The sequence below is a fragment of the Alosa pseudoharengus genome, unplaced genomic scaffold, assembly GCF_046254945.1.
Source record: "Alosa pseudoharengus isolate Yale_2024_CS ecotype anadromous, Long Island Sound unplaced genomic scaffold, YU_APseudo_1.1 YU_APseudo_1.1_scf_3, whole genome shotgun sequence".
In the NCBI taxonomy this organism is placed as follows: domain Eukaryota; kingdom Metazoa; phylum Chordata; class Actinopteri; order Clupeiformes; family Clupeidae; genus Alosa; species Alosa pseudoharengus.
In genome coordinates this window covers 12,271,422-12,280,403 of record NW_027468718.1, presented here as the reverse complement: position 1 = coordinate 12,280,403, position 8,982 = coordinate 12,271,422, and the positions used below count along the sequence as shown (strand labels likewise).

The following is an 8,982-nucleotide window of genomic DNA, read 5'->3' as shown; positions in this document are numbered from 1 at the left end:
AGGTGTGACATCTGTCTTTGCATGTTTAGTCAAAAGATAGATATGTAAATAATAGAGACCAAAATGTATAAGCTTCTCACCAGAGTCACCAGGCAAATCAAGTAGAAAGACTATTTTGGTCTCTATTGTTTTAGGAAAAGCCAATTAAACCACTCGAACTATACATTTTCTGAAAGCTTATGCCCTCTACATGTGATGAAACATGAAAGACAGATGTCACACCTTCCCCTATGTCAATGTCATGGACTGTCATGTTCCTATAATGCATTTCCAATGTAAATCTATTCATGGGGCTGAAACAGGTACTGCAACCGAAAATGTTCAATGTTAAATAAAGGAGAATTCCGGTGTGATATTGACCTAAAGTGTGTTGAAACATGATACCAAGTTTGAACGTATGTCTCATAGCTCATCTCGGCTTGTCCCCTGCACTCCGAAATCTGGCGCTAGTTAGCCAATGCTACCAACAGGTTTTCAAACGGGGGGGGGGGCCTCGGGCATTGCCCTAGCCATGCAAATAAATCACTGTTTTACACAGCACTGGTAGTTTATTTACAAGACGATTTATACAGACAGTACCTTCAGTAAGTTTACCGTTCGCTGCTATCTTGAATTTAGTCGAGTGACTTTAAGTCGAGTGACGAGTACGAATGAACAGGTATGATAAGGGATCAGATTCAAAAGTAACTTCCAGTAGCAGCAACTGGAATCCATGCATTTCCACGGAATTACTTTCGGAGTGCAGGGGACAAGCCGAGATGAGCTATGAGACATATGTTCACACTCGGTATCATGTTTCAACACATTTTAGGTCAATATCACACCGGAATTCTCCTTTAACATTCAAATTCATGTTCAGCATAGTAAGGCCCCGTAGCTTGCGGCCTACATGTGCTGTGTATGTGAGTAAATACCATCTGGATCTGGAGACTGCTCACCACTCCATCATTCATCTTTTAGCATATTTTATCTACTTGTCCAACCCTCTCACCACCACTCTTCCCCCCTCTCTCCCCCTCCCCTTTTTTTTTTGAAGGTGCTTTGTGGGAATCAACCCAGACACCGGCTTCAAGTGGAAAGCTGCCGGGCCATTATTTCGGTCTATGTTGTCCCAAATGTTGTTATTGTTTTTTCTACAGATAGCACTAAGTGACGTTAAACAGCAGGGCTATGGATGGAATAATGGTGAAATTATGCTGAGTTTGAGTTGAATGAATGGCATTCTAATGGCTACATTCGAAATAAAGTTGAAGTTTAACTCTGAACCTTCTCAGTCATCATTATGGTTAGCCTAACTCCAGGGGATTAGTTTAGTTGAAAAGCATTTAATGAGAAACAAGATTAGGCATGTTAGCATTCATTTTACAGTACTTTTAGCATGCAGTTTTTTTACAGTAACTTACAATAAAGTATTGTAAAGCAAATCAGTCACAGGTTGTTGCTGTAAATAATAAACAGTATTATACATTATTTATTCAGTTAAACACTGTAAAATAACGTCAAAAAATCGCAACACAACTACAGTATTATACATTATTTATTCAGTTAAACACTGTAAAATAACGTCAATAAATCGCAACACAACTACAGTAAGGTACTGTTTTTATTTTACAGTAATGTATTGTAATTCAGTATTACTGGACATTACTGTAATTCTACAGGTATTAGCTGGCAACTTAATTGCCAGTAATTTACCGTAAATTTCACAATTTTTTTTTTACAGTGCACACACTCACACATTCTCTTTCTCTCTCTGTTCTCTGACACACACACACACACACAGACACACACACTCTGCCCAGATGAACCCATCCGTGACAGGCATGGCTCAGGTTTGTCCTGGCGCGTGCCAAACTCTCCACTGGGCAATAATGGGCCCATTGTGCCTGGGTGCAACCAAACACCGCAGACCTCACACACTCATCTGGGTCTGTGTTGTGTGTGTGTTTGAGTTTTACTGTGTGTGTGTGTGTGTGTGTAGGGGGTGAATTAGAAGTAGTATCACACCTAAATTTGAGTTCTGTAGGCTTTTTGTATGGGTGGCCTCTCAGAATTGGCTTTCTCTCCAGTGTGAAGCCTGTGTGTGTCTGTGTGTGTGTATGTGTGCGTGTGTGTGTGTGTGTGTGTGTGTGTGTGTGTGTGTGTGTAGGGGCTGAATTATGTAGTCTATCTGTTTGAGAGAGAGCCAGTAAGTGGATAGGTGTGTGCATGCAGATTTGTAATAAATGGTCATCTTGCATGACAGAGCTGCATGTTTCACATACACTCAAGCAGGAAAGGCCAAAAGACACACACACACACACACACACACACACACACACATACACAGCGTCAGCCTCTGCCATCTTGTGCGCTGATGGTTAAACAATGGTGTGTGCATGTGTGTGTGTGAGTGTGTGTACGCAGAGTTCACAAGGGAGGGGATGCATACCCGCCCCCCTCACACACACACACACACACATCCAATAGTGAGATGTGGAGAAATACAGAGTTCTTAAATGGATAGAGAGCAGAGATGGGGGTTGTTCAGAAAAATAATTAAATTATTTTGGATGGGGGCATATGTCACGTCCATAACGCCAAATAAATACCATGATATTGTGTTGACGTTATGGATGTGAGAGTTTTGTGTAATTGCCCATACTTATACTTATGGGTAAAAAGTGTGTGTGTGTGTGTGTGATGTCTCTATTTATTGAGTGATTAGAACATTTCCCCATCTTCAGTCCTCTGCTACAACCAGTGCTAACAGAGACTCCATAGACTCCATATCCACCATTCATATACTGTTAGAGGTCTCTCGGCCTATCAGAAACAAATAAATAGTTCCATAGAACCCAATTGTTGTATAAATACTGTTAGAGGTCATGGAGGTCATTCACTCAAGCAACACATCATTTAGCCATATATATATATAGCTATAGCGTCCCCTGCAGCTCTCTCTACAGAAGAGTAATATGAGAGCAGACAGATCAAAAACATTATTTGCAGTGAAGATGTTTGACTGTTTGACTCCTGGTTTCTACTTAGGATACAGTATTCTATATTTATTTATTTTTTATTTATTGGCTTATGAATGTAGTAGTAATCAACACATGCTTTTTTTGCTCATAATCAAATGTAATATATTAATGATTTGTCAAAATCCTCAGTTTCCACACTCACACACACTACTTAGCAAAACAATACAAAAAACAGGATTTGTTTGCTCTTAATCATTTGTACTTTATTTATGACTTGTCAGCATCAAGGCAAGGCAAGGCAATTGTATTTCTATAGCACATGTCACACACAGGGGTTATTCAATGTGCTCATCATCATCATGTAGCATCAGCATCATGTTGAGCAGTGTGTTCCATTCAGAGAGGAAACAGCAGGAAGCCACTGAAGGTGCTGTGATTATTAGTACTATCATGGAGCCTGTAGCCTGCAGGGATTCGCATGTTAACTACATCTCCCACCTCCAGCTGCAGAGTTGCACCACTGGACAGATAGGTGGCCCGTCCATCAGTATCATACTCTCCTAACCACATGATCTGCTCTCCATTCTTATATATCATGATATACATAATACGTGAAGATAGGAGATCCATGACAGTGAATCTGAAGTAGTAGACCCCCCTGACTGAAGCTGTGAAGAAGCCTGTTATGCTGCTGTAGGCCTGTCCAACATTGGTGATGATTTTAGTGAAGACCAAGTTCAGCTCAGTATTCCCAGCCTGTGTGTATCCGTTAGTCAGCCCTGCTGAGAATGCCACCTCGGGTTGCTCTGTGATCTCTTTCTCCAGATTCACTACATCAGTCTCAGTGGCTGCCAGTCTGGTCTTCACTGCTGTCAGCTCTGTCTCTTGTGCTGCAGTTTCCATCTTCAGGTTCTCCACCTCAGTCTTACTGGCAGACAGTCTGGTCTCTTGTGCTGCAGATTCCGTCTTCAGGATCATCACTTCAGTCTTCATAGTGGTCAGGTCTGTGTGTTGTGAGTCTGTGTGTTGTGAGTCTGTGAGTGTCTTTCTTCACATGCTCCATGTCAGTCTCAGTGGCTACAAGTCTCTCAGTCTGTACTGCAGTTTCCTTCCTCAGATTCAGCACTTCAGTTTCACTAGCAGCCAGTCTGGTCTTCAGCACGGCCATCTCTGTGTGTAGAGCATCATTCTCAGTCTCCATTTTATTCAGTTCATCCTCCATTGTGTGCAGCAGTATTTGGGTGTGCAGTAGCTCATTCTGGGTGACAGTCAGCAGCACTCTCTGCTCCACCACCATGTCTCTGAGTTTCCTGAGCTCAGTATAGATGTCCACCTGTGTAGTATCTGCAGCAGCTGCCCCAGTGCTTTGGCTCTCTGTCTGAACTTCAGTCTGGGTGCTCTGAGTCTGAGCTCCACACATGGAGAACAGCAGCACCAGCAGTGGGATGACGGCCCTCATCTTCAACACTCTCACAGGACTATCGCTAGCAGCAGTAGTAGTAGTAGTAGTAGTAGTAGTAGTAGTAGTAGCAGTAGTAGTAGTAGTAGTAGTAGTAGTAGCAGTAATAGTAGTAGTAGCAGTAGTAGTAGTAGTAGTCGTAGTAGTAGTAGTAGTAGCAGCATTAGCTCTTTTTATACCTTAGTGATTACATAAGAACTTTTGTCACTTTTGGGTTAGCTTAAGTCCAGGGACACTGATCAATATATTGAGATGTGTTTTTTTTTCCAGTACGTGTCTGTGTATTCAGTTATCAGTGTTGTGGGAAAATTCCTACCCCTCAGCCTTCATGACAGGTGGGGCTTCTTGTCCTTATTTCACCACATACTCTTTAGGTTGAGTGATGGATGTAAAAACGTCCAAATCTTCTCATACCACACAGAGTATGTAGAATTGACTCTCTGTCCCCTATCCTGGCTCTTGGCTTTCTTTACTATCAGTAACAGATGTATTAAGATTAAATAAAATAATTACTCATGCAAATGTGTATAAAATATGAAGTTTAAACTTAGGGAACATGACTGCCTCTCTGCGTGCCTGTGTTTGCCAGGGGGGGTGAAGGGGACCTTGGAGGGAGGGGGGCTGAGTGTCCAAACGGCAAAACTCTGCCAAGTCCACTGATTATAGTGCAGCTTTGATATGTGTGAGGCCGTTATCAGACAGAACACGTGGTCACTGTCAGTGTGGAATATGCGCATGGCCACTGAGCTGACCTACGGTGTTCTTATTATGACCACCTTAAGGAATCATTATGACCAGTTATAGTGTCATCTCCTCTATGTGTGCCCATGTTAAAAATGATATGCATGTCATATGGTACTGCTGGGTTTGATGGTTCATATTTGTATCAGTGCTGATTTAAACGGATCATCTCCTCTCCTCAGTCCTCTCACTCTGCTGTTGCTGCTGTCATTAGGAGCTGTAGTCATGTTGCACCCTGTAACGGAGTGTGCTCGAGCGGGTCAGGACTGAATGCTGGAAAAAATGCAGCAGATTGTATCCAAAAGAGGCTTTTTTCTTTTATTGTTATTTTTAGGGTACCGGCAGGTTAAAGGAACCGTATGTAAGAAATGTATTTTAATTAATCATAAAATAGCCCTGATATGTCACTAGACATTAACTCATTGAGTGCCAAAAACGTAATATTACGTTTTTCCTTCCCATGCGTTGAGTGCCAAAAACGTTATATTACGTTTTTAGCTTTTTTTTTTTAATTACGAAACTAGACACTCTAACACACCTTATGTGATTTTGGGAACTCTGTGATGAATGGAAATGAAATATATGACGATTGTGAAACTCATGAAAACGCACAATCTGGACATTTACATTTTACATCACTAGGTGGCAGTCTCGCCAGGTTTCGCTGATCACTTCCCGGAAAGTTTACACAAGTAAGCAACAGGCAACACTTCATATTTCATGAAAGACGGGTAACACTTTCTATGAAGGTTGTATTTATAACGCCCTATGAATGCATTCATAATGTTTTATAAGGTGTCTATAAAGCATTGTAATGCTCATTATTAGCATCTATATGTATTCACAAGTCGTCATAACCAACTTCATGATGCATTATGACAGCTAATTATGAATGATTATAATTTTAATCTGAATAATGCATTATAAATAATTATATTATAAAATAATATCATAAGTGTTATTTGTCAGGTCTAAGTAAAGTGACAAGAATATGACCCTATTATTAACAAATATATATTTATAATGCATTATTCAGATTAAAATTATAATCATTCATAATTAGCTGTCATAATGCATCATGAAGTCGGTTATGACGACTTGTGAATACATATAGATGGTAATAATGAGCATTACAATGCTTTATAGACACCTTATAAAACATTATGAATGCATTCATAGGGCGTTATAAATACAACCTTCATAGAAAGTGTTACCGAAAGACGTTATATCTCCATTTCTAGAAAGAAAACACAGATTTTGATGAAAACTAGCCACTGTTTAGCTTGGGATTTCTCAGGAACAGAGGCGTGTAGAAATACACGGTTTGCACCCACCGAGAAGTCTCACCTTTTAATCGAGCTATTGTATGTGTTCATAGCTATAACACAGAATATGCTGTGGCTGTACAAAAATCATCAACAATGGTCTAGATTGCTGGCACTCTAGGACAAAGCTCTCGAAAACAGCTTGGCATTCAATGAGTTAAGAAATCATGTTAATTTCAAATACATCTATCACTGACAACAGTAGTCCGGCCAGGATATTGTCATTTAAAAAGTGAAGTTGCAGCCCTCAACTGATGTTGATGTTATGTTTTGTCATGTCATGTCATGTTTTGGCCTGATGCGCCACCCTCCACCTAACTACTAATCACAAAGTCAGTAGTGTTTCGGCATCCGAGTTGGCAACCTCGAGTCTGGGGGGAGGGGGAGGGGATACACCAGTGGCGGAACAAGTCAGAGCCGGGCCGGGGGCGGGGCACATGACCGGGCCCTTTATTAAACTCACATAATTTTACATAGGCTACACATGCCCGCAACAGCGGGTCTTACAAGCGTTAGCGCCACGGAGAGCAACAATGTAATTTTGAAGTCCATCGAACGTACATGAAGTAACCAAGAGAACAACAAAAACATTAGGCTACATGACCCCTAATAATAAAACAACAATAATACGCAGCACTATTTGAAGGGCATACGACGAGCCTTGCGCTCCGCGAACTCGTCCACGATGCTCTGTGTAGGCCTATGTCCATTTTCTTTGCTCTCTCATTCTCTATGGACAACATGGCAAGTCCACTCAGTCTCTCATGTCCCACTGTGCTCCTCAAGTGGTTTTTAATGATCTTTAACTTGGAGAATGAGCGCTCAGAGGTTGCAACGGTGACGGGAAGAGTCAAAAATAAAATTAGGGCGGTGCAAATCTCACTGAATGCAGAAGTTACTGTTGGGTGGTTGCATTGGCGGAGCGAGGGGGTGGCTTTGGGGGCTCAAGCCCCGAATCTCTTTTTAAAAGCCCCGAATCTTTTTTTGTATGTGTTTTCAATTTCCAACGATTTCTAATTTAACTTCCCCTCGGTTTCTCTATAAATGTTACAAAATGTAGCCTAGGCCTACTATTACTGAGCAAATATCCCTTACTTTCAAAGCCCAATATTGACAGATAATCTGATTTCCCACACGATGAGTTTAGGCAATGCCAGAGCCGAGATGTAGCGGTTTACGTCATAAACCTGGCAGGAAAGTTCAGAGCGGTGCAGTCAGTTTAAACAGCAAGCCGGTAAGAAAAACTATTGTCAAGACATTAGGTACCCGGAATACAAAAATAAACTTCAGAAAGACAGAAAGTTTGTTGTACTGTATTCTGTAGTCTCTATGACCGAATCAGTATACCTGTTGTCAGTTGAGTTCGTTCAATTAATTTATTGTAGGCTAGTAGGCTAGCCTAGGCAAATATGAAACGGAGATGTAACGTGGCTACCGGCGGGATTTTGAACTTGCATGTTTCATGCATTTTAGGGCAAAAAATACCATGGGATTGATGTGTTCTCCATTTGAGGAACGTAATCAATTGCGGACGTGCACAGACTCAGACACAGAGCGCATAGGCCTAGGTTAGGCTACTTTCACTTTCTAGAGCGCATTCATTAGGCTATGTAAAAGATGCTTCATACCAAAACAACGATCAAACATTATCAAATGTATCATGACGTGTTGGATACACCGCTCTACAGTAATTTGAAAGTGATTGCAGTACCGGTCTTGGCCACAATCTTACATATGGTTCCTTTAAGACACTGATGACAAACAAAACAAAACAAACACTGATACAAAAAGGAAAACAAACACCGGGACAATGCCCACGAGGTTCTATGCCTACCTCAGAGGCCTTTCAGCAGGACCTCTCACAACCGAGGAGGATTTTTAACTCCTGACTGCGCTATGCAGACACCATTTAAAACACTGGACTAAGGGACCGTTCGTTATTTATAAACGGGGTCACCGGAGGAAAATAGGGGAGGGTCATGTCTTTTTATTCTTTATTGAGGGGAGGGTCACCTAACTTTTTTTTGTCTAGGAGGGAGGGTCACCCATCTTTTGAAAACAGCAAAAAATCAAAGTGGCTTGTTTGATTGTTGATTTCTGTCGCCATATAACGTTCTCTTTCGTTCCATAGCTCTGTCAACATTGAACAATGAAAATAAGGGAGATTTCCCGGGTTTCTCACGCAAAATACGGAAAATGTCAACATTCGTCCCCATTAACGTTGGAAGGGTTGGAGCAACAAAGTAGCCTACTTTATTCACGCCTAACAGCCTATATCCATTTGGTCAACTTTATCCAGCCCTAAAAAAGCTAAATTTAACTTTGGTTTACTTGTAGTTTACCGTGTAGCCTAACTTTAAACAGTGTGCATGCTTAACATAAAGCATACTTGTGCTTCATTCATCCACACATTCAGCTCCTAACGTTTTGACAAGCATTTCTACCAATTGACCTTGTTCCTGCCCATCTCTAGCTTTGCTATCTCCATCCTTTC

The 8,982-nt window shown here is 41.2% G+C and overlaps 1 long non-coding RNA gene across 1 annotated transcript in view; it reads left to right on the top strand.

Moving 5' to 3' along the window:
• Positions 1 to 1,138, top strand: part of LOC143099615 (uncharacterized) — a 1,961-nt gene extending 823 nt beyond the window's left edge. Inside the window, exon 3 of the long non-coding RNA XR_012981691.1 lies at positions 1,037 to 1,138. This is a non-coding gene — a long non-coding RNA (uncharacterized LOC143099615). The remainder of the gene's footprint in view (positions 1 to 1,036) is intronic.
• The last annotated feature ends 7,844 nt before the right edge of the window (positions 1,139 to 8,982 follow it).